Below are 25906 nucleotides of genomic sequence, written 5' to 3' on the forward strand. Positions count from 1 at the left end.
TCCTAAATTTATGCATAAATTAGATGATAAGGGTAGAAGGTCTGGACCCAGAAAACTAGTGTCTGGTTCCAAAGGCACCAGTCCAAGTGGTACCAGGACCTGGTTCTGATAGGCCACTATCTTGAGTCTTGACCAATATCAGTTTGGCATATCCAAACTTCTATTTCTACTTGATCTGTGCTTACAAATGCAGAAGCATATATGTTACTTTCATCAACTCCCTAAGCCTCTCATTCTCTCCCATAAATTCACAAGCCTTCAGTCAAAATCAAGAAGGAAAATTCAGCCTGTGATGAATGCAAAACTTGCAATAGCAAAATATTTATGATAACAATTTTGTGTGTATCCATACAGTGCCTTTTACTCAGTCAGATCCAACCCTACATCCTGTAGACCGTGCCAGCAAGAGGGAGCTCTGCATATCCTCCGGTCTTGTTTTTGGCCAGTGCTAAGCCCTCTTGGCCTTGTTCTTGCTCTACTCCTTACCTTTCAACTCCGCTCCTGAGTTTGTCTGGCTCCTGACCTTTTAGATTTCATCTTCCCCTCCAGACTCGAAATTAATTCCTTAGAGCTGATGACAGATTTCATGTGTTTAGTATGATCTTTTGTGTTTCCATCTCAAATATGATTTTATGCTGATCATTGTCAACATGTGCTTCTGAACACATACACACCAGATAGCTACCCTCCAGATCAGTTCTGCCGTGGGGCATTCACCCAGGTCAGAGTGAAACACTTCATCATCTTGAAGGTTTGATAAACAACTCTCCCATCCCTAATCAAATCCTTCATGTTTAACATTATATCCTCTAAGTGATGATCCTGCAATCTGAGAGTGCAACCTACCCCAATGTGTCATTAATTCAAATGTGCAAGTGGAATTTCTCCTAAGGGTTAAATGTATACTTTAATTTGATCTTCTCTAGATCTTGTCATAAAAATGTTAAAAAATTACTATTAAGTGGCAAGAGAACAAGTCATGTAGTAGTACACAGAACCTCTAGGGCTATTAAACCTTTCAGGAGGAGAGCCACCCCCTCCACATGCTTGGTGGGTTTTTTGTTTTACTTGTTTCACCATCTGCCATATTAGAGGAAGGTAAGTAGATGGAGAGTAGAAATAATAAGAAAAGACACATGACCAGAAATCAATAACATTGTTAAAATAGGTGCTGTACTCTTACAAACACCATGTTTGTGAGTTTGAAAGTGGAGGAGTCTTTACAATAGTAACAATTACATTGCTAACATGCCTTTAACATTTTATACAAATAACAAATCAGTGTTATGATTTGAGAACAGAGACTGAAACATTTAAATAAACTGCTTAAATCACACAATCTACTAATAGTAGCCATAGGTTATCCTGCATTTGCCAGTCTAAGACTTAACTGCATTCACTCACCTAATTGGCACAACATTTCTCTGAGGTACACACTTAGCGCTCCTTATTCATCTGTAGATAAGTGGAGGAACAGAGAAGTTAAGTCACTCACTCATAACACACAGGTAATAAATAATAGTGCAGGGCTCCAATTCGGGAAGTTTCACTCGGAGGCCACACTTTAATCCTTCTACCCAGCTGCCTGTTCAAGAGCCCACAAGAGTCAGATACCTTCCAACGCCAACCTCCTGCTCCTTCTAGCAAACGTGAGACATTAATAGCAGTACATCTGTTTATATTTCTCCTTGGAGGGAAGCCCCACTATGAACTGAGAAAGGAAGGTGCCTTGTTGGTACTCAGATAAAATGCAGAAAAGAGTGAAAAATGACTACTAATAAAATTTAATCCCAGGAAATGCCAGTTGCCTGCTCTAAGTGTGTGTAACTCCTCCGTATCATTGAAAGATAAACACATAGCCTTCACAGGAAGCTATTTGGTTTGGGTAGCAATGATTCTTGACATTCAGGAAACTTGCTGTGCATACAGAAACATAAAAAGCTTCTATTGTATTTCTCAGTGGTGCTAAAATGTTGCATAAATAAATATTTCACTTTGTTTCCTTCTTAGTAAAATTATCTTTCTCTGCTTTGATAGATTTTCTGGTATTTAGGGCAACCTGTCCTAACCTCTGTTAGAAGAAAATAAGAAGTACTCCCTATATGCAAGATAAGACAAATCTAATAGTTGTGTTTGCAAACATCAAATAGCAGTGGGCTCAAGAAGTGTGATATAAAGCTATCAATTAATTTTGTTGTAACTGTATGCACCTGTGAACAACTGCTTAATTAAAGAGGCAAACAGAAATCTCTCACAATAATACCTCACATTACTTGCACTTATGTGACTGTCAATTAGCTGGAGTGGATAAACACAATTGGAAGCATGCCATGTGGACTTCTGGTAAAGGAAGAAAAAAGATATAACCAGGAGATATGTGAATAGAGAAAGGAGGACCCATAGACAAATATGGACAATTCTCTGTGGGAGAAATATCCGTTCCAATAAAGGAAATAAAAGTAGATGCTTTATACTGAAAGAACCAAACTCCCTCAATCACTGGAACAAAGAAAATGAAGCTTTCATACACAAATATACATCAAAAGGAAAAAGAGCCAGAGCATCTGGGCTGCTTGTGAACACAAGCATAGCGCTGGTGTTTTATTTCTATATAAAAGAAAGCAAGACGAATCTCTAGGCTACTTGTCTCCCAAGATAATAATATTCTACCTCAAGGTCTCTCCTCACAATTTTACTTTGTCCACAATTCTTTAGTCTTTCAAAAAACAACTTTGGCAAAGGGTTTGGGAGAGAAGCTTAAAACTTTCGAGAGAGTATGTCAAGGTTCCCTCTGGAAAAAGAGATGGATTGTACAAGTTGGAAATTTCCAGTTGTCAGCTCCGGCTCTCCAGTGATTTATTTTGCTAATTGAGGGGAAAGGACTACGGAGTTATGAGATTGAAAATTGAACAGGCAACATTTGAATTATGATGAAATTATAGCCTACCACTAAAAGCCTCCTTCAACCTTTGTCATCAAAGAGGGTAGTGAAGTTGTCACTGCTTTTATCCACTAGTGAGGCAAGTTTTAGTGATTTCTCAGAACCCAAACATTTGCTGTATCACTAGAGAACAATCAAGACAGCCCTCTGAACCGATAAAGGGCCAGGAGCCCCTTGAGGGTTGGGGTTGCAGCATACCCTGGGTTTTGTGAAAGTCCGATGGAGTGGGTGGCACTCAGTTAAAACAAACTTGAATGAAAATGACACTTAAAAAAAAAACAAAAACTGTCCTATCCCTACCCATCTAGTTCTTGGGTTTTTGAAGCAAGGAATAGGTCACATTTTATGAATAAAAACACAAAAATGGAACTGAAAGAAAGCCAGACTCACTTAACATAGTGGTTTGCTGCTAAGTCCTTGCTTGTCCTGAGAAATAAATCTAGAAGAGAAAACATTTGAGCATTTACAGGTGGGGTCCATGTGTAAGCTAGAGATGCTCATATCACTATATACTTTTCCTGACTTATAAAAGTACATTTCTTTGTCTTTTCTTTCACCTGTTTTCCTCACCTCTCACTCCCTGCCTCAGGCAACCAACAGTCTGTTCTCTATATCCATAAGCTTGTTTGTTTTTCATCTTTTTCTGTCTGACTTTTTTCACTTAGCCTAATACCCTCAAGATTTATCCATGTTCTCACAACTGGCAAGATTTCCTTCTTTTTAGTGGTTGAATAATGTTCCATTGTGCATATATATCTCTCTCTATATGAAATATGTATGTAGCATATATCACATCTTCTTTATCCATTCATCCACTGATGGACATTTAGGTTGTTTCCATAACTTGGTAATTGTGAATAATGCTGCAATAAACATTTTTTTATTTTTAAATTTTTAATTTTAATTTTTAATTTTTAAAGGAATCTTCATCCTGTTTTCCACAGTGGCTACACCACGTTTGCATTCTCACCAGCAGTGCACAAGTGTTTCCTTTTCTCCACATCCTCACCAACACTTGTTGTTTCTTCTCTTTTTGATAATAACCATTCTAACAGGTGTGAAATAGTATCTTATTAAGATTTGGACTTGCATTTCCCTGAAGATGAATGATGTTGAGCGTCTTTTTGTGTGTCTATTGGCCATCTGTTGTCTTTGGAAAAAAATGTCTATTCAGGTCCTCTGCCCATTTTTTAATCACATTTTTGTTTTCTTTGCTATTGAGTTGTTTGCTCCTTTTTATTAATTTGGATATTAATTTGGATATTAACCCCTTTAGATAGTTGGATATTAACCACTTATTAGACATGACTTGCAAATATTTTCCATTCAGTAGATTGCCTTTTTTTTTTGTTGATGATAAAAGGTATGTTTCTAAGGCAAACACAAAGTAGTCTCTCAAAATAATGCCTCAAATTACTTGCGATTATGTATCTGTGATAATATGTGTCAAATCTGGTTCATTATCTGTTTTTATAAATAAAGTTGTGTTGGAATACAGCATGCAAATTTGTTCATGTATTGTCTCTGGCTGACTTCACACACAATGGCAGAGCTCAGCCGTTGTAGTGGAGACAATATGGCCTAGAAATCCTGTCATATTTATTATCAGGCCTGATGCAGAAAAAGTCTGGTGACCCCTGATTTAGTTGATATGATTGTATTCTTTTTTAAAATGCTTACCAACTATCAGGTACTATGATGTGTCTCATTATCTTGTTTACATGCTTTATCTCGTTAAATTGAGCCAACAAATATATGCAGTTAATTTGATTTTTATCTTCATTTTCATAGTTGAAGTTTAGAGAGGTTAAGTAACTGGCCCATTGTTCAGAGGTTAAACCCTCTTAGAAACCCTCTTTGAGGCCGTGCTGCTGGGCTGGTGGGTGAAGATTTTGTTCACTCCTCTTTTATATTCCAATAACACTCTGTAATTACCTGTGAGAAAATTATCACACCATTGCTGATTATTTGCCCTGCTACCTGCCAACTAGACAGGCCTATGTCATCTTCATCTCAATTCCTGAATGTGTCACAGTGACTACAACATTGCAGGTGTCCTAAATTCTTGTTAAATGAGGGAATATACATATTGGTGTATAATGCTGTGTTAGTCCATTTGGGCCATCACAACAAGATACTCTGGATTGGGGGGCTTAAGCAACAGAAATTTATTCTCACCCTCATGATCTGATTTAACTTTAATCCTCTCCTTAAAGGCGCTATCTCCAATACAGTTAAGTGGGGGCGGTATTTAGCACTTCAACATATGAATTTTGGGAGATACCATTCAGTTCATAGCAGTTAGTAGGGAAGACATCATTAGTCATCTGATCTCACCTCCATCTCTAATCCCCTTCTGCTCTGTAATCTTTATTATGAAGCTAGAAAAGTTAAAACTTCTAGTAGAGACTAGAGAAGGCCATATGACTTGAGATCTGACAAAGAGGTGACATCGGCTCATTCAGCCCATTTCTCTCCTTCCTTCTTCCTGCCTGGAACAGGGACATGATACCTAGCGGTTCAGCCTTCCCACTATTGTAAGGTCCAAAACCACACACTAACTAAGGAAGAGCTGGCAGGGGCCTGGATTCTCAAAGTCATTGGTAATTTACACATCAGGGTAGGACTGCCGATTTCCAGACTTCTTGGTACATGATGCAATACTTGCTGCCAAATGCAGTCCCAATTGATTTAACTTGGAATAAACAGAATGATTCCACCCTAGTTAGAAGGACCAGCACCAGTTCTACCACTAACAAGTGTTACAAAATTGATAAGCCCTTCATCTCAAAGACGTGGGGCTAGATGACTGATGACTTTCTTCTTGCTCTAAAATTATAAGACTTGATGGTTCATATAGTGAAAAAATCTGCAACAAGCCAGGATTTTCCCAGATAATTCAATAATAATATTCTTAATGGAGAAGTTTGCTAGAAAGGTCTATATGAAATAAATATAGTTTAAAAATATTTTAGTTATTCTTGCCTGTAAAACCTTTTTGCCCTGGTGTTTTCCGCTGCAAGAATTATTTTAAATTTGTAATGATTTATTTTCTTAGAGAGAACCAGTAAGGACTGACAAAGAATGACACCGTCTCTCCTGTCCTGCCTATAGATGACTCTGTCCCTGTGACTCCAATTGACCCCTAAATATACTGTTAAGCACATATTTTAAACCTGACAAGATAATCAATAAATCTCATAAATATTGATGTCTTACAGAGGAAATGTATCTTCTCCTCGAGATCAGCATATGGAGTGCAGTACCCCATCCAGTCATTCTTCATAAGTCCTATAGAAAGTCATTGTCACATTATTTTTGCTTTCTTACTATGTCATTATAGAGTGTGTCAAGGATGCCTGTCAGGCACTTGTACCAACAATGTTTTGAAGCCATGACATCATTTTGACACTAATTTCCATTTTTCCATTATTCCATAAGAAGCCCCTAACATCTCCTATTTTATGGCAAGCTTTTTACTGTCTAAGAACTCAGACATCAACTGTGACTATCGTTTCCATGAAAAAAAAATTTAAAAAGACAGGTTGGTTGTTAATTGATGTGCTAAGGATTAGAGTAATCTTTGTATATCCTGGTAATATGATATACAGTGATTGGACTGATCCCCCCCTTTAAGTCTCTGCCTAATGACACCCCCATTTTTCAATTCCTTAATAGCTGCAAGCCTTATGGAAGGAAATCCTTGGCCTTACCAAGTATTTTCATTTTCAGGAATAACTCCAGTGTGAGTGAGATAAAACAGTGGGAGCCAGCGATTTTTCAGAGTACTTTACACTGTCACCCACCCCATCCAAGTCTGTCGCACTTACAGTAAGTGGTTTCACTAAAATCCTTCAGTTTATTGATGCCTCCTTCATCCTTCATTGCATGTTTGCATCTGGCTCTGTTGGGATGGGCTGCATGTAATATAAAGTGCTCTTCACCCAGCGGGGAACCAGGCCTGATTCAAGGCAGTGTGAGCTGTGTACGTCCTTGGAGACCGAAGACATGACAGACTTGTTCTGGTCTTTGAGGAGCATTTCCCTAACTAAATGGGCTCACTGTGCCCAGACAAGTAACAAAATATAACAGTCTACAGTTTGCGAGGGAAAAAATTAGAGGGGTTTAGTTAAAAAAGCAAAGATGAGCTCTAATCCTAACTAGGCTTCTTATTACATAGGAAATGGGATGAGTAAGTATTATAGTCCCAAGAATCAGAGCTGAGTTAGGACATCACAATTTTGTTTTGACAAAATTTAAAAATGCAGGGTGGACCACCTGGATGGCTCAGTGATTGAGCATCTGCCTTTGGCTCAGGTCATACTCCTGAGTCCTGGGATCGAGTCCAGCATCAGGCTCCCCAAAGGGAACCTGCTTCTCCCTCTGCCTATGTCTCTGCCTCTCTCTGTGTCTTTCATGAATAAATAAAATCTTTTAAAAATAATAAAATAAATAAAAATGCAGGGCTTTTTTGATGCTTCAGCATAGCATAGGGGTAAAGTTTATGGACTCTGGAGCTATATTCTCTATACTCACAAATGCCTCTGTCACTTACAAGCTGTGTGACTTTGAGCAAGTTACTTAACGTATCTGAAAGTGGGGATAATTATTGGATCTTACCTCATAAGATTGTTATGAAATTTGAATGAATACAACTAAAGTATTTAAAGTAATACCTGACATAGTAAGTACTTATTCAATAACTGTTAGTTAAAATTAACAAATGGTCATTTTTTTTCATCACTGTTTATGAGCATTTGCTTACTGAGGATAAACTATAAGCACAAATACTCTCAGTGAGCTAAAAAAGAAGTATCTGGTCAAACCTTATCCCTTATAGACTGTGATGGCTTTGTGATATGTCCACTTGGCTTGGTTTAGCCATGGTCTCCAGAATTTTCTTTCTGGTGTGTTTTCAATTAGGGCATACCAAGAGGGACATTTTCTCAGAACTGCGAGAGGATGGAAGGGAAGCAGCAGCCATTTTGTAGTATACACACCCAGTTATTCAGTTATAGGCTAACCCAGGTACCATTAGGGAGGGATTTTGTAGGTATAATTTCAGAGCTCCTGATCAACTGACCATAAATTAATTCAAAGGGCTTGACTCAATTTTATGATCTCTTCACGCTGACATTCTTTCATTATAGTTTTTGACAGAATATTTCATAATTTGTGCTCTATTTTTTATTTTCCTGCATTTGTCCCATCTCTTATGGCTTCCTTTCCTCCAATCCACAATGTTTAAATAAAATGACACCCTTTAAAAGAAGGTTTAAGCTTCCCTGAAATGGAACTCCAAGCTTCCACGCATGCTCCTAGGATTTCATCCCGCTGATGATCTTCCCTTCTTGACTGCCTCTCTGGGAGTCCAAGCTTCCTCTTTTGGAGATTCTACACTGTTCATGGTCTCATCGATGTGGACGCTCATCCTAGACCTCAGGCTTGGCTTAGTTCTGCATTTTTGTGAGACTATTCCTTATAATAAATACATTTATCTATCTAAGCCAGGTCTTAGTTATTCTGCTTCTCTGATTGAACCTGTACTTACACATAGGTTTACTGGAATGGAATTTTGGCCAAGAATACTACATATTTGAGTCACCTTAAAATTCAAATCCAGTCTTTGACATACCTGAAATATTTAACAGTGTAGGTAACCATTATAAAATCTTATTAAAATGATTATGTCAAGGCAAGATAATTCAGTTGCTCTATTAGATATGACTTAAAATACACTATCAGTGGTGAATTATTTGAACACTGGAAATTGTTAGTAAAGAAGCCATGAAACGTGTGATAAGTATAGGAAAATAAAAATTTGAAAATAAATTATGGAATGTTATGTCAAAAATTATGAAGGTTGGGGGCGGGGGTGGCACCTGGGTAGCTCAGTGAGTTAAGCATTTGACTCTTAATTTCAGCTCAGGTCATCTCAGGGTTGTGGGATTGAGCCCCATTTTGGGTTCTGTGCTCATTGGGACATCTGCTTCTTTCTCTCTCTCACTCTGCCCCTTCCCCTGCTCTCTCTCTCTCTCTAAAATAAACAAATCAATCTTTAAAAAAATATGAGAGTGGGGCAGAATGTGAAATGGTAAGATTTCAAGAAGTGTCAAGTTTGGATGGAATATAATATAATGCAAAAGCCAAAAAGGCAAATAATAGTAATAATAATAATAATAATAATAACCATTTTTAAAGTATAATTAAAAGAGGTAGAACAAAAATGGCCAGGGTATATATAACATAGAAACCCTTGTGAGGTCATGAATTCATACTATACAACACTTCTGTATTAAACGAAAGAACCAATTAAATGAAAGGCATCCACACAAGTGTCTTTTCACTGTTTTCTGTAATTCTCTCTCTCTCTCTCTCTCTCTCTCTCTCTCTCTCTCTCTTTTAATTCAGTCAGATACTACTCTAATATAAATTACTCCCTGGAAACAAGTTAAGCACTTTCAGGAGATGAATTAACTCTCAGTACAGGTTAATAGAATTAAGCATATTAGAGCCTCAGTTTGATCCCTATGACCTTAGAGTCCAAAAGAACTTCAAAGCAAGTAAAACAAGGGGAACAAATATGTGCACCTTCCCCTTTCTGTATATTTTATGTGAGACCTGCTTGCTAGATCTTTTGGGAGGAAGAGAAAATGACACAAGCTGAAAAAAGATTGCTCTAACCGAACTTATAGGGAAGAAAGAGAAAAGGAGAAATGGGTAGAAAAACACAAGGTGGGTAAGCTTTGGAAGGCAGCAATCAAGGACAAGAGCCTGATTTAATAATTATATCTTCTCATTATAACTTCTGACTATAAAGAAATATCACAATATTAGGAACGTTTGGGGAAAATAAATCCCTAGGGCCCCAGGATGCAATTCAGTTATCATTTTCTTGCTTTTGATTTGAAGTTGAGTTTTAAAATCTATTATTTTAAACTTGGAGACAAGAAAATAATATACATTGGATTCCCTTTTGTATTCTTCAGTAATTGAAAAGAAAGAAATAGAAATCGTCCTTTTGTCCTAAACCCCTATAACTCTAGCTGGCTGCAGCCTGGCTCTCAAGAAAATAGGGAGTCACAAAGGAAAAATTTGGCCCCAAGAATGTGAGAATACCATGTGGAAGATTTACTGTCAAATGATAGTTACCCATAATTGCCAGTCATTAGGGCAACTTTCTTAACATCAAAGCATATGTTTTTGCTTTATGTACCAAAGCAAATAAAACTTTCATATGCTGGTACGAGTTTACACTCTGGCATGTGTGAGTTTTCCTTAAATAGACTTTTTATCCTTTAGGGAAAGCTTTATATTTGTTGAAATGCAAGAGTGTAACATGATGGCTTAGAAAGAATAGTAGAGGATTGAAAGTCATGAGCTCATTTTTAGGGCCAGGAAAGCTTATTTTGCCTTTTAAAGTGATACAAAAGCAAACTGTCAGTAGAAGAATCACTACAAAGCACCAAAAAGTTAAAAATAATCTTAATCACACTGCAGCTGGGTCAGTCAACAAACTGAATATGCAAGCCATGGTTCATCCTGTACTAGGATCCATGGAAAAATACAAAATAATGATGGTATTAATAATTAACCTTTGGTACTACTTTATAATTTAAAAAAAGACTGGCATTTATTATCTAATTTAATCCTTAAAACACCATATGAACCATTTTTACCTAAGCTTCAAAACTTTGATGAGAATTTACAAGATGTACAGCAAATAAACTAAATCTCCTACATGGCAACAAACAAATATAAAAATGTTAATGTGTAGATAGAGCGAACTGGATGCACAGGTGATTATAAAGTGATGATTCTACACTATTACAACTTTCTTCCCCACCTCACCCGACCACCTCCCCAAAAAAACCACACACACACCTAAGTTTTTCTTCCAAATTGTCAAGCTAGAAAGCTATTTACTTACTATGGTGAGTTTTCATATCACGTAACTTGTGGGTACTCCCCTTTTGCAATTGTTTTCTGGGCTGACTTTTGAAAGAAAGTATTTTCATTGCTTTGTAGTTGCATTTTGTTTTGAACAAAATAACTATTACTCAATGAATTTTGGCTGTCTCCTAAAAATTCAAATTTGCCCTCAAATAATGTATATTGGGTACTTTAAAAAGATGTCTTTAGTTTTGAAAGAAAAAAATTAAATATAATTAAATATATATGTAAACATATTAAAATAAATAAATAATAGATAGATTGATGATAGAGATTGATTCTGGAGAGAGAAGAAAGCGTATAGCTACTTGAGTGAAAGAACTGTCTAATCCTTTCTCTTGTACTTTGCATTTAAGAAAGCTTATCCTAGGAATCTTAACTACAAGGCTCTGATGAGCTCCTCAAAACCAAACCCCTGGGGTGCCTGGGTGGCTCAGTGGTTGACAGGCTGCCTTTGGCTCAGGTCATGATCCCAGGGTCCAGGGATCCAGTCCCACATCAGGCTCCCTCAGGGAACCTGCTTCTCCCTCTGCCTGTGTCTCTGCCTCTCTGTGTCTCTCATGAATAAATAAGTAAAATTTAAAACAAACAAACAAACAAACAAACAAACAGAAACACCCAGAAAAGATTATGAGAAATCAGAATTAAGTAACTAGACCAAATTTAGAAACGCAACGACATGGTGCAAAAGAAAGGTCACAAACTGAGGATTTGGGTGTCACTCTATAGAAAGGCTGTCAGGGGACTCATCTCTTCCAAATGTGAAGGACATTACTACAGCAAACATTCCATGTGATAACTTTACTACTGATGTTCTCTTAATTGTCTACGGTTCTTTTTGTCTTAATTTTCTTAGTTATTAAAATAATTTGATATTATTCTCTTTATAGCCCACTGTAAATTCACCTAAGGACAAAGATGGATATAGATAAATTATACATAAATTGGTTTCAGTGGGTGGATGGTGACAAAGTTATACCATCAATCTGAAATATGTGGAAATATACAATTTAAATATACATTTAAGTTACCTTGGCTGAAAAATGAGGTCAAATAAGATGGGATGTATTTGCATTAGTTTGGGTCTCTTTCTCCCTTTGTCCTCAAAGCCAAGTGAACCTCTGCTTTGGGTTCAAGAAAGCCTATACTAATTGAAATTGAATGACAATGAATACCACAAAATGAATACGATGTGCAGAGGTGGCAAGGAGATAGACTGCAATGGGACTCTCAAAGGTGACAACAGTAAACACAACTTGCTTATTTAGTTATTCACCAATAATTAAGGAGCTCCTAGTACATCCCAGACACTTTCCCAAATAGGAGACAGAGGCAAATGAGAAAATCAGGAGCTCTGTCCTCCTGAGGTCATTGTCTGATAGGAAGGGCACAAGGGATCAACAAATGCTTCAAAAAAAGTGACTTTAGGGAAAGTGTTTATCAAAGCAAGATGTAGAGTAGAGCATGTCAGTCTGGGGATAAAGTTGTGAAAGAGAAAGAAAGAAGCTTTAAAAAAGGTCTTAAGATTTTCTAGTGTTAATTTTAATATCCTTTCAAATATTTAGCCTGAAGACCTGGAAATAATTAGTAACTTAGAAATGGAAGACGTGAAAGATATTGTGGTGATCATTTTGCCATATATACAAATATCATATTATTATGTTGTACACCTGAAACTACCATAATGGTATATGTCAATTACAACTCAAGTTAAAAAAAAAAAAAAAGAAAATCTTTTAACAATAACAACAAAAGATGAAGTGGAGGAAATGGGAGAATTATTTGTGGCTGGGAAGGTGGTAGATGAAATAGGACCACCTTTTCACACAGGAGGTTTCTGTGCAATAGGCAGAAAGAAATTTGATAGTGGAATACGGGTAAGAGAACGAGTTTATGGACAATATTAAATTTAACTATCAGAGGCAGAGGAACATTCCGTTAGTCATCAAGAAAACCATTGAATTCAGCAAAAAAAAAAAAAAAAAAAAAAACCACACACACACACTTTTCACCCAAATATGTACTTATCCAGAAAAGCTAATTTCGCCACTTGAGTACAAACCATTTACCTTGTAAATATACATACTTGATTTCTTATGCAAATAGTAAATAGCAAAAGTCACGGAGGCCAAATGCAGATATTTTATTTCTTGGATATTCTTTGACTTTGTTAATTAAGAAGTTAAGACAGATAATGAACCTCTGTTTTCTGTATCCCCGAGTAAGTAAGTGTGAAAACATTTGGGCCACTGAAAGTATTGAACAGGATCTGTTGCTTATTATTCCCAAAGCAAGCAAAGGGGAAATTCCATTTTAAATATTGATTTATGCATCCCCATTCTGATTGCTGCCTCTGAATTATCACTGCTCCTATCATCAGGAAACAGAGTTCTGTGAATCAGAACTGTGCGAAGATGCAAAATCTCCATCCTGCAAGGACAGGAGGAGTGCTACTGCCAATGCAGGTCAATCAAGTTATAATGGGCTCTAATTAGCACTCCAAAAGCTGTTAAATTCTTTACCTGCAGCTGAATGGCAGTTAAAAAGGTGTGAAATCCTTTCTTTCCTTTGAAAACATCACAGAGTTTAAAAATTTTCCCCAATCTCTTTCTTATATCTTAAAGTCCAGAGGGAGAACCAAAATGGAAAGAGAAAAGGTGGTTTCGATTCAAAAGGTTATTATTATTTTTTAATCTTTTGAGATCATAGTATACCCACTTGGCTTGTGTCCCTCAGTATTCTGGTCTGTAAAATGGGATGGGAACAAAAATACCTACCTTACAGAAGAATTGTGAGGAATAATTATTTAATGTTCATAATGTTCTTTGAAGATGAAGAAAATGATTCATGTGGCTAAGTGTTATTATCACCAACCTAAGCCCAGGCAGAAATATCAGAAAAATTAAAGCTCACTTTGAGTGAAGAGAAAATTTCTTCTCGATGCCTGTAGTTTTATATTTCTGATGCTAACACAAAATCCACAAAATTCAAGATTTAAAGCAAAATTATATAGAGAAAACTTCTCTCATGCTGCTTCAACTCATATCCCTTCTGATCCTGAACTAGATAGCATAAAGCAATCTGGGCTTGCAGTGAAAGAGTATTTCTCAGATGGTATTCATCATTCCTTACTCATCCACATGGAAAAATTAATTTAGTACATGCAGGTGTAAGTGTAATTGTGCATGAAAAATTATTTACAAAAGAAAGCAAAATGATCCACTAATCATATTTGTGTTTGGTGTCTCTTTTCACTTCTTTTTTTGTGTTATATAATTATAATTACAATCTTAGAAAATTTAAGTCATATTGTATTTCTTTCGGTGTCTATTTCAACTTGGAAACACTTCTACGTTAAAATTGTCATCAATAAATATTTGAATGCCCACTAAATGCTTTACACTTTAATAGATTTGGTTTGGAAGCAAATAAGAAAAGAAAAACGTGTTCCAACTTTCATGGATCTCAAGTTTAATAGAGACAATACAAATGCAGCAAAATATGTCCAGACTTAACAAATATTGAAAATAATAGACATAGGTTAGAGAAAAATGGTGTAGGCCAAGAGATGAGGAAAGAAAATGAATTGTTCCAATCTATGTTTATATTGCTTATCTTACGGATATTTTTTGACTCTATATGTTGAGACATTAAAAACAAAAACACCGGGCAGCCCGGGTGGCTCAGCAGTTTGGTGCTGCCTTCGGCCCAGGGTGTGATCCTGGAGACCCGGGATCGAGTCCCACGTTGGGTTCCCTGCATGGAGCCTGCTTCTCCCTCTGCCTGTGTCTCTGCCTCTCTCTCTCTTTCTTGTCTCTCATTAATAAACAAATAAAATCTTAAAAAAAAAAACACCCATGTAAAAGCAACTACTAAATAACAGTTAAGTAATTGAAACTCAGCAGATGAGAAGAGAGAACTATTTAAGAACTGAAAGTGTCTGGTCATTTGGTAGAGTTGTCTGCTGAGTTTGTGCCCCTAGAAACCTGATGTCAGCTTCTATGGATGAATACTTCCACAAACCCTGCCCAGGCTCCTATCCTGAATTTCAGATCTGTATTCAAATGCTTATGGATCACTTTCAATTGGATGTCCTGCAAGCACTTCAAATTCATTTGTCTGAAACTGAATATAAAATAAATTCCCTATCCAACTTTCTCCTGCTGTGTCATATCTCAGTTAAGGGTTCTGTTATTCACTCAGTGTGCTGCATTGGAAACCTGAGTTTACTGTTGACTACACTCCCTAAACCACCCCCTTCTAATCCATCACCAAGTCCTACCGGTGTTACTTCCAAAGCTTGCTCAATTTCATCCACATTGCTTCAGTTCCCCACTTCTGGTTTATGTCACTGTCATCTTTGGGCCAAAGGAGGATGTTTCATTTGGGCGTCTTTATTGTCAGCAAGAGAAATGTCTTCAACTTTCTTTAAAAAAAAAAAAAAAAAAAAGATGTTATTTGTTTATTCATGAGAGACACATAGACATAGGCAGAGGGAGAAGCAGGCTTCCTGTGGGGAGCTGGATGCAGGTCTCAATCCCAGGACCCTGGGATCATGACCTGAGCCAAAGGCAGACACTCAACAACTGAGCCACCCAGTGGCTCTGCCTTCAACTTTCTTTCTTTTTTCTTTTCTTTCTTTCTTTCTTTTTTTTTTAGATTTTATTTATTATACCTGAGACAGAGAGGCAGAGACATAGACAGAGGGAGAAGCAGGCTCCTTGCAGGGTGCCCAATGTGACACTTGATCCCTGAACCTGGGATCACACCCTGAGCTGAAGGCAGATGCTCAAATGCTGAGCCACCCAGGCATCCCTGCCTTCAACTTTCTTAAGCAAAGACTATGAGTTTATGGAGAAGATCCCAGGTAGCTTCCAGAATTTCAGGACTGGTGGAGTAATTTGGCTTGAGAAAGAATAAGAAGATGGATGGAGGTCATGGGAACGAATGGTGTCTCTGCTGACTTGGCAAACACCAAAATTTTGGAATTTTTTTTGTCATTTATCTCAAGGGTAAGAGCCCTTTGCCCAACCCTTGGCTGGATCTGGGTGCAATACATTGAGGGGAGATCAGATGCTGAGCTCAGAGCCACCAGAAAGTGTGAGGGACTCCTTCCTGTGTCTCTTTATGTCCAGTCTTGCCTCTTTTTCTCCCTACTCTGCACACAGCCAGAGCCACCTTCCTGAAACACAAATATAAACAGAACTATGGTTCCCACTCAAAATCCTACTATGGCTGCCTGTTTATCTCAGGAAAAAGGTCCTCACACCTTTATGAACTGACCCCTCCTTTCAAAACAATCTTCGTTTTTTGCCATTCAAATCCTTCCTTCTCCATATGCTCTCATGAGTTCCCACCACACTGAAATTCTTGAGAACCGCTCTACCTTCTTTCCTTTGGGTCTTTGAAAATGCTCTCTGCCTAAAATGCCCTTCACTCTCCTCCTCACCCTTCTCACACATCCCCATATCACCTCTCCCAGCACTACTCTGTATTGAATTGGCTAGCATGTTGCTTCCTTTGTGTGGAGGATTGACTAGCATCCTCCAAAAATTCATCTCCACTCAGAGCATCAGAAGGTGAACTTTTTTTAGATATAGGATCTACGCAGCTGTAATTAGTTAAGAATCTGGAGAGGAACTCATCCTAGATTTAGAATGAACCCTACACTCAATGACACCCTACACTGGTGTCTTTATAAGAACAGTAGAGGACAGAGACACAGAGGGAAGACAAGGACAAATGAAATAACAGAGGTCACATGCACATAGAGGCAGAGGTTGGATTTATACTGCCACAAGCCAAAGAGTACCTAGACACTAGAAGAGGCAGGGAAGTATCCTCCCCTAGAGCCTTCAGAGGGAGACTGGTCCTGCTGACCTTTTGAATTCAGATTTCTAATCTCCAGAACTGTGAGAGAATAAATTTCTGTTGTTTTAAGTCATTGAAGTGGGGCATTTTTTTTTTTTTTTTACCACAGCCTGAGGAAACTAATACACTTGACAATATGCTCTGTTAGATACAGGAAAGACATTTATTGTGCTTATTTTTGCATCCCAAGAGCTTAACCTAATGCCTACGTATAATGGGCTTTCAATATATAATTGTAGAATGAGTGAATAAAGGCAGGTCTTCCCCACATCCCTAGTACACTAAGTCTTGGCTCTGTCCCAACCCACCCCCCATCCCTGTGGTGGGTGTTATCATCTCTCTGTTTTAATAATCCATAGACATAGTAGATTAATACCTATTAATATCTACTCTTAAAATAGTATCTAGGGGTTATTTAAGCTAAAGTGCATGTGGGAGAATATACCTCTTAAACAAGATTTGCATTTTATCTGAAGGGGGAAAAAAAGCCTTGAACTAAAGAATAAATCTCTTTTTATAGAATTTCACATCTCAGTAGAAAATATAGAAGATATTGTCTTGGGCAAAGGAGATAACCTTGGGTTTCTGAAACTTACTTTTTTCAGATTCTGTAGATTATGTGAACTTGTCTGACCCTAGTCTTTTGCACGTTGATGTTTTAGTTAAAAATTGTCAGATTTTACCAAGAGGACACAAATATCTCAAATTTCAGAACATCGTCTTCTCAAGGAAAGATTAGTAATTTGATTAAATGAAATCTCGAAACCCAAAACAGCGTGAATATGGTCTAAAGCACAAAGGTAAAAAACTGATTATAGACTCTGTCCTGGAACCAGACAGATCCTCCATTTTGAGTGCTTCTCCGTAGGACGTTGGCAATATTGATTGAATCAATCTGTTTTCAATATTCATATGCCAAATGTATCTCAGTTCATTTTGAATGAACAATCACATAAGCAAACCCAAAAAGCAGATTTGCATGTGAGTGCAGACATCCTTGACCTTTATGGAGCCCATGTGCACACACACGTATACATATACACAGAGATACACACATGCACACACTAAATGTTATAATAAGGTATTTCACTCTATGCACATCAGTTAGGATTAAGAAAGGAGCTGAATTTCCAGGGTTATTAAGAGCTCTTTTCTCACCAGCTCCATCAGTCATTGTCCAATCCCACAAATGGAATAACAAAACCTTGTGAAGGCATTAGCACTCACCCTGAAGAGCTATGTGCTATCTGTCTTAATATTCCAATTTTGAAGATTTCTTAGATGACACATTTTAAGATTGCCTTCTATGTAGGGTTTATGCTAAAGCCCTCTAGCACCTCCTAACAAAAATTATATCTCTTATCACTTATTATTATACATCAGAAAGTGCTGAAAATTGCAGAAGTAGACATCTAGAAATGTAGTCTATAATACACAGGCAACAAACTTTTGCTAACTGGGTAAAAATGCTTTATAAATTCTATGAATTAATGATACATTTGAATATAAAAATGTAGGCTCTAATTGCCTGCCTATGCCAAAAATAAATTTCCTATAACTCCAACTATATAGTACTATAGAAAATAAAATAAAATTTTGGATAGAAAGAAAACTATAAATCTTGGGCACCTTTCAAAAAATACAAGTATCACTTACCATTCAGTTATTTTTCAAGAGATGCTTAATTGAAGAAACTGAAAATGTATTTTTGATGACTGAAGGAAAACAGATTGACCTAGAAAGTTGACTGAGCACTTGGGAATATTACAAAGGAATACTATTTCAAATGTACCCAGCTAATGGAATGAGAAAATTGCAAAGCACTAGACACCAACATTCTGCATATGCCCAGGGAAATGATAGGCATTGACTTTCTGAGGGATGTTTGGATTATGGAGGAGGAAGTAGGTTTATGACCCTTCTTCTGATTCCTGGCTGAAGCACTGAAGGTGCCTTCCCTGCGCATGTCTCTTCCCCACATTTGGTATGTCAAGGAATGTTTCTGAACTCATTAAGCAAGTGAGCTGAAAAATAGAATGAAAGCCAAGGAGTGAGTGGATTTTTTGAATCAATGCATTTGGGGAAAACTCCTCAAGAATATTGCCACATTTGACTTGGGGTGCATCATATCCCCAACCTAGACGGTTTCTCTCAATTGTTGGACCCAGTCCTTGGGAGCCTAGCGCTGTCCCATCTCTGCCGACAGCTCACATCCCCAAATTGATTTTGCTTTGTACAAAAGATGACTTTTCTTAACATACCACCTCAGCTCCTCTTAAGTTTACTGTTTTATCTGCTTACTTTCCTAGGCATCATCTAATTAGTTTGCCAAAGGAAAATTTCCATGCTTTAAGCAATATTTTCACAGCAATTCTGGTTTGGCATCATAAAATATCCTGGTTATAAAAGCAGGGGGCAGGGAAGGTTAATAGGTAAGGGACACAATTTCCAAGTCACTTGGTCCAAATGCTCTACAGAAATCTGATTTACTCAGCTCAACCTTCAGACTGAGTTTCTTGAGCCCAGTTTTTATTGCTGCTCCAGTAAACTATGGTAGGGAAAGATAAGGTGGGATTATTTGGTTAAAACGAGAAAACTGAAGCTGTTTTTGAAGTAGACTCTTTTATTAGCTTAAATGGGCAGAGAAACAAAACTTCATTTGGGATTTAAACCAACTAGCTCAAATCCCATGCTCCTTCTATTATATCATGATGGTTGTTCTTGGCTCACTATTTTCTTTATTTGACGTACATTTTAGTGATTGCATCAGCTCTCATGGTTTTAACTACCACCTACACACAGTTCTGTATCTCCAACCCTGACCTGTTTCCAGAATCTTAAACTTGAAAATCCAACTACCTATTGTATAGTCATTAGACTGTCCCAGAAATCACAACAAACTGCATATGCACTTACCTTAAAGAGACTTACTCTCAGAATCAGAACTAATCCATTTAAAGCATTGGAAACTTTGCCTGTTTAGTTCAATAAAAGAGTGTGTTTATTTATATTGTTTCCATAAGGAAGCTCTTCATCCACCCCTTACCCAATCTGGCCTTCCTTGTAATCCACCCATTTAAGGTAACTCACTGCTTTTCAGCCAGTTGCTCACACCAGAAACCTGGGAGGCTTGCTGAATTCTTTCCTCCCACCAAGCCACACATCCTACCATTTATATCTACCAAATAGTTCTTGAATTTTTAAGTCCCTAGTGATCACTATCACTACTGTTTAAAAGACACATTCTAAAAAAAAAAAAAAAAAAAGACACAGAAGGAGAGGAAACATTTCTAAAAAGAAGATAATAGTGGCAGTAACACCTTCATTGATAGCAGAGGTGAGGAAGCTAGAGGTGGAAAAAGGGGGAAGAAGAAAGGCTGGCAGAGCCAGGTGCTTTGCCTGGTGGGCAGGCAGTGATTGAGCTTGTGGTTCTGCAAGTGGAGGCTAGATGAGCACAACTTGCCACATCAAGCCCCAGATGCCCATAAGGAGCATTGGGCAATTGAACCTCAGCCCTGTGCATACCAATGGAGGGGAGAGAAGAAAGTGTTGACAAATACGATACCTTAAAAAGGAGGTCTTGACTTTGTGACTTTTAGTTGCATTTTCTTGTTATAATTTTCATTTCAGTATCGTAAACATGATCACACGTCATCCCTAGAATTATGCTGCTTCCCTTTAATGCCTGAGCCAAGCATGGCAAAAGAAAACAAATGAAATCTCCCTGGGTTCTCTTTTACACTGCTGAAACACTGTAATTTCATGTGGAATTTAACATATGCTAAATAGGAACAAAAGGAAAATGATTACAGAAAATGCAAACATCATCTTCACAATTACTTTTCCAAATTATAGGGTTTTGATGCTACAATTATTAAATTTAGGACCCAAAATACCGGTATAGCTTGCCTTTTCTCCCAACCGCAGACTGTCTTCTCTTGGGAGATGCAATCTTATCTTTCACCTGCCTAAGATAGTCTCCCAGACAAATTAAATCCTTCTTTTTTTTTTTTCTAATTTAAGGCAAAAATACAAATTCTAGGGAGATTATTTTGACCTCTCCATTCCTCCCTGGTTCCTGATCTGTAGTACCCGACTCTTCTGGAGATTATTGGCAGGAAGATTCCATTGGCTGATGCCACAAGTGATGCTGCTCTGCTCAGTTCAAAAGGAACTTAGAGTCTCCTCTTTACTTTGGTCTTGTACTTTACATACCATGTGAAGCCTCCTCAGAGTTTATCTGTTTTTGAAATCTGAATATAATTCAACCTTCATGCTATAATATTCATAGAAACTAATTAAATCAAAATATCACACTGATACAGTATCTTCACAAAAACTCTGAGGACTGGCATTTGGATCATTTCCACGAAATCATTCTACACAAAGGATATGTTACACTTGAAAGCAACTTTAAAGCCCAGTCAGTCCAATACTTTGATCCTAAAAATAAGAATTCTCAAATTCAAGAGATGGACTATTCACCCTACCTTGTACTTCCTACCCTGTTTAATCTGTGCTTGTACCATATCTTCTGCATCCAATAGATCAGCTATGAGCTGATCTGTTGACAGCTAACATCCCAGGCTCCTTCAACTAATTTCTTTTCATCTTCTTCATTTTTATAGCCCCATCTGTAAATGCATTCTTACATCTCAATTGGTCTTTTTCTCCAGAACCCTGATATACGTCTTTGCCCTACTTTTCCAACACAAGAGTTTTAATTGTATTTAGGTGTGGTTTCTGTCCTGAACCCTGGCCACTGCCCTGACACTGCTCTGGTTGTGGATCCAATTTTTTGTGTCAACCTGCACTGCCATCCTAAGCAGGTGCTCCTATGACATACTTCATGTAATCTGGTATCTTCCAAATCTAGTTTCAAAAAGAGTTCATTAAGTTGATGTATTTATTTTTGTATTTACTAACTGTGAGGGGAAAGGAAGACCTGTAGATATACTGAATAAAACTTTAATGTCTATTAAATCTGGATATGCTGTTCCTTTTATTTTTGTATTATATAACAACACAAGCTTGGTGTGGCACAATGGGAAATATATATTTGGTCTTTATCCCTAGTCCCTGGCACTTGGCTTCTAAGACCCTCAGAATATGCTGTGATAAGAGTGTCTTTGGTATACTAATGGGATGACTGGTGGCTGGGGGACCCTAAATAACTTCTAGATGAGCCTGGTCACCAGAAAAAGCAAGGCATGATTAGAGGGAACGACCTTTCAAGTCCCGAAGGGCTGGAGATTGAGTTAATTACCAATGGCTAATGATTTAATCAAGCATACCTACATAATGAAACCTCCATACAAAAACCTAAGTAAACGGGGTTCAGAGAGCTTATACATCAGTGAATGCATTGAGATACTAGAAGTATGGTACATCCAGAGGAAGTATGGAAGCTTCTCACACTTGCCCTATGCATTTTTGGCATGTGGCTCTTCCTGAGTTATATCCTTTATAATAAACTGGTAATAGTAAGTAAACCATTTTCGTGAGTTATGTGAGCCATTCTAGCAAATTACTGAACAGAACGTAGGGAGGTCATGAGAACCTCCAACTTGTGGGCCAAATCAGGCAAAAAATGTGGGTAGCCTGGGAACCTAATACTTGCAATGACGTCTGAAGTGAGGACCCTCTTGTGGACCTGAGCCTTTGAATTTACAGAGTTTTATTTCTAACTCTGTATAGTTAGTGCTGGAATTAAATTGAATTGGAGGATACCCAACTGGTATCCAAAGAGTGGAGAATTGGCTAGTGTAAAGAAACAAATGCACGCACACACACATTTGGTGTGAAAAACTGTGAGTAAAACTGTCTTACCCAGACAACCAGAGTTAAAATCCAGGTTTTACCAATTTTCAGCTATGTGACCTTGGACAAGTTATTTAACCTCAACTGTGATCATCTGTAAGACAGGGTGACAAAAATACAAGCACCTACAACACAGGGCTATAGGATGACATAGGTTAATGTATGAAAATTAGTGAAAACATTGCCTAGTAGTCAACAAATACCATTTATAAAATCTTCATATATTCGCTTTCTCATACTAACCTATTGCTCTTCGCTGCTTTTTACAATTCATAATTTCCATTCATGATTTTCCCTTAAAAAAAGCACTTTTTTAGAATTGTCCTTAGTGAGGGCTTGATATTGGTATATGCTCTCATTTTTGGTTTATCTGAAAATATCTTTATTCAGTCCTCATATTTTAAAGATACTTACACTTGGAATAGCTGGGTACTTCCTTCCTTCTATCACATTGAAAATATAATTTCAGTCTTCTGACTTGATACGGTTAAGAAGTTTCTGCTTTTTCTCTTACATCTCTTTATTTTTGTTATTTTGCAGTATCACCATGCTGTATCTGAGTGTGCATTTCTTTTTCTCACCTTGGGACTTGCTGAACTTCTTGAATCTTTATTGGTTATGGAAAATTCTCATTCATTACTTTTCATTTCCTATTTTCTAGTCTCTCTCCTTAACCTGATGCAAATCTGATTAGATAATTGGAGGCTCTTTAACTTTAACCTTTAACTTGGTTATTCAATTTGGTCTTTTAATCTCTCATATTTCTGTTCTACTACATTCTGGAAATTTCTTTCTGACTTATCTTCCTTTCTACCAAATTTCTCTCCTTCTGTGTCTAATCTACTATTAAAGTTAAACTTTGAGTTTTAAGTTTTAATTACTGTCTTTTTTAATTTCTAGGAGTTCTGTTTCATTCTTTTTAAAGTTTGCCAGTTCACGGTTTTTTTTTCATTTGTTTTTTGTTTGTTTAGCTTATTGTTCTCTGTAGATATTTTAATCTTTTATTTTCCAAGTATAATGAAGCATAATTATTACAATGTTTAACCTCTCTGTGGAATTCATTCTGTTTTTATTTCTCCCTGTTGTTGTTAATTTCAGTGCCATGCTTACTGTCTTACATTATCTTTTATAGGGAGCTCTTTTTCTTAGAAAATAATTGTAAGGATCTTGAAAACATGGATAAAGACTTATTTCTTTATAGAAGGCATATTTGTATTTTTCTTTCCTGAGGCACCCATGGGCACTATCAATCATGTTTATTTAAGCAAAATTCACAGCTTAGTTTTTTTTTTTTTAATCTCCTAGGTGTGCAGTGGTTTAAAGCTTGAAACACTCTGGAGAGCTGATTTGTGATTATAACTTCAGAGAAATGGTTCTTATTCTCCTCTCTCATCCTGCTCTGTTCAGCTGCTAGGTAACTTTTCTATAAGTCTTTGAGAAGAGGGCATTACTTTTGATTTAACTTAGCTCCAGAGTGTAAATCCATAGTCTAAAGTCATCGACATTGTCAGGTGAAGGTGTCCTGTTAGAACACCATATTGGGATGGAGTTAGGTTGTGATTTTTGACCTCCTGTGCAAAAGACTATGAAAATTGTGCTTCAAGTTTTTACTTACATGAATGCCCTTAGGGAAGGAGGTGAATGATGATAATGATGATGATGGGTGTGGGAGAGGGTGGGAAATAGGGAAGGAGGCTTTGTCCACTTATTTGGGTGACTGCTTTCACTCATTTTTTTCCCATAATAATGCTTCACAATTTTGTCATCTTTTCAATGACTAAAGCAATGTACTTCACCTTGAAAATTTATGCTATCCAGGTATTTTATTTTTTCAACAGGAAGGACAGTTGCTATCACCCAGGAAAGAAAACCCTAGCCTATCAAATTATAGGCACATTTGTCATGCCAAGTGCTATTGACAAAATCAAACACCTCCTAAAATTGATATTGAATTTTTAAATATTTAACTCAATTTTTTGCAAAGCCTAGCTCATTGCAAGAATTTAGCAAATATCGGTTGACTAAAATTGTCTACTGATTTACATACTCAGTAGAAGTTAAATGGTGTAGCTTACTTAAAAGCATAACTTTTAAAGTATACTCTTGAAGAAATGAAATGACTGAACAGGAATAGATTAGAACATATAGAGACCCAAACTATAAAGAATTTAGGTGCCCCTTTCCAGTGAGATTTCATATAGAACATTTCCAAACCATTAAAATAACTCTGAGGATTACTCCAATGCATGTGAAAAAAAAAAGTTAAACTTGTTTCTAATGATTCATCCTTGTATTTTTTTCCTTGGATGGTGCTTTAAGCATGTCATTTGGCCTACTGAATCTTAGTCTGCCAAAATGAAATCTAGGGGATCCCTGGGTGGCTCAGTGGTTTCGCGACTGCCTTTGGCCCAGGGCGCGATTCTGGAGTCCTAGGATTGAGTCCTGCGTCAGGCTCCCGGCATGGGGGCTGCTTCTCCCTCTGTCTGTGTCTCTGCCTCTCTCTCTCTCTCTCTCTCTCTCTCTGTCTATCATAAATAAATAAAAATAAATCTTTAAAAAAATGAACTCTACTGTTAAGAGTCACCTTCCCAAATAATTTTTTAAATATTTTATTTATTTATTCATGAGAGACACACACAGAGAGAGACAGAGGCATAGGCAGAAGGAGAAGCAGGCTCCCTGGGGGAAGCCTGATATAGCACTCAATCCCAGAACCCTGGGATAATGACCTGAGCCAAAGGCAGTTGCTTAACCACTGAGCAGCCCTGGAATCCCTCCCAAATAATTTTTTAAATATCATTATTCTTACACTCTTCGCTATCTTCAGCCCTCACCAACTGTGACCTTGGTTATACCATCATTATAGTCAGATTCTTTCATGTATCTTACATATACTTGATATTTCAGACACTGCTTCCCAGTATTTTGTTCCTGGCCTTGCCTTGGTGGTAAGTGGTAGTAGACTTTATCTCTCACATGAACTGTCAACCCATCCTTGATTTTGTGTTTTTTGCTTCCATTTTAAAACCAGAGCTTATAACAACAATATTCTTCTGGTTGGCTGAATTTGAGAGTCTACAGCAAATCAGAGCGATGTCTTTGTGAAGTTAATACATTGTTATAGACCACCAATTAAGACATTTTGTGGCATGGCTTTGCCAACGAGAAGATGCTTCCTAGGTATTTAAGAAGTTATTGACTTCTAAGCTTTTGTTACCACATTAAGATGAAAATTGACTTTGGCATCTGTTGCTCTTGCTTGCTCAGCTTTCTACAAATCCTTGTGGTAGCACTGGGACTGTCAAATACAGTCTTGCCAAC

At 37.3% G+C, this 25906-nt stretch overlaps 1 long non-coding RNA gene across 1 annotated transcript in view; it reads left to right on the plus strand.

Moving 5' to 3' along the window:
- LOC144287522 (uncharacterized) overlaps window positions 1-25906 on the plus strand; it is a 57206-nt gene that overhangs the window by 6115 nt on the left and 25185 nt on the right. The window contains exon 2 of the long non-coding RNA XR_013355307.1: window positions 6674-6772. This is a non-coding gene — a long non-coding RNA (uncharacterized LOC144287522). The remainder of the gene's footprint in view (window positions 1-6673; window positions 6773-25906) is intronic.

This window comes from Canis aureus, chromosome 17 (assembly GCF_053574225.1).
Source record: "Canis aureus isolate CA01 chromosome 17, VMU_Caureus_v.1.0, whole genome shotgun sequence".
Taxonomy (NCBI): Eukaryota; Metazoa; Chordata; class Mammalia; order Carnivora; family Canidae; genus Canis; species Canis aureus.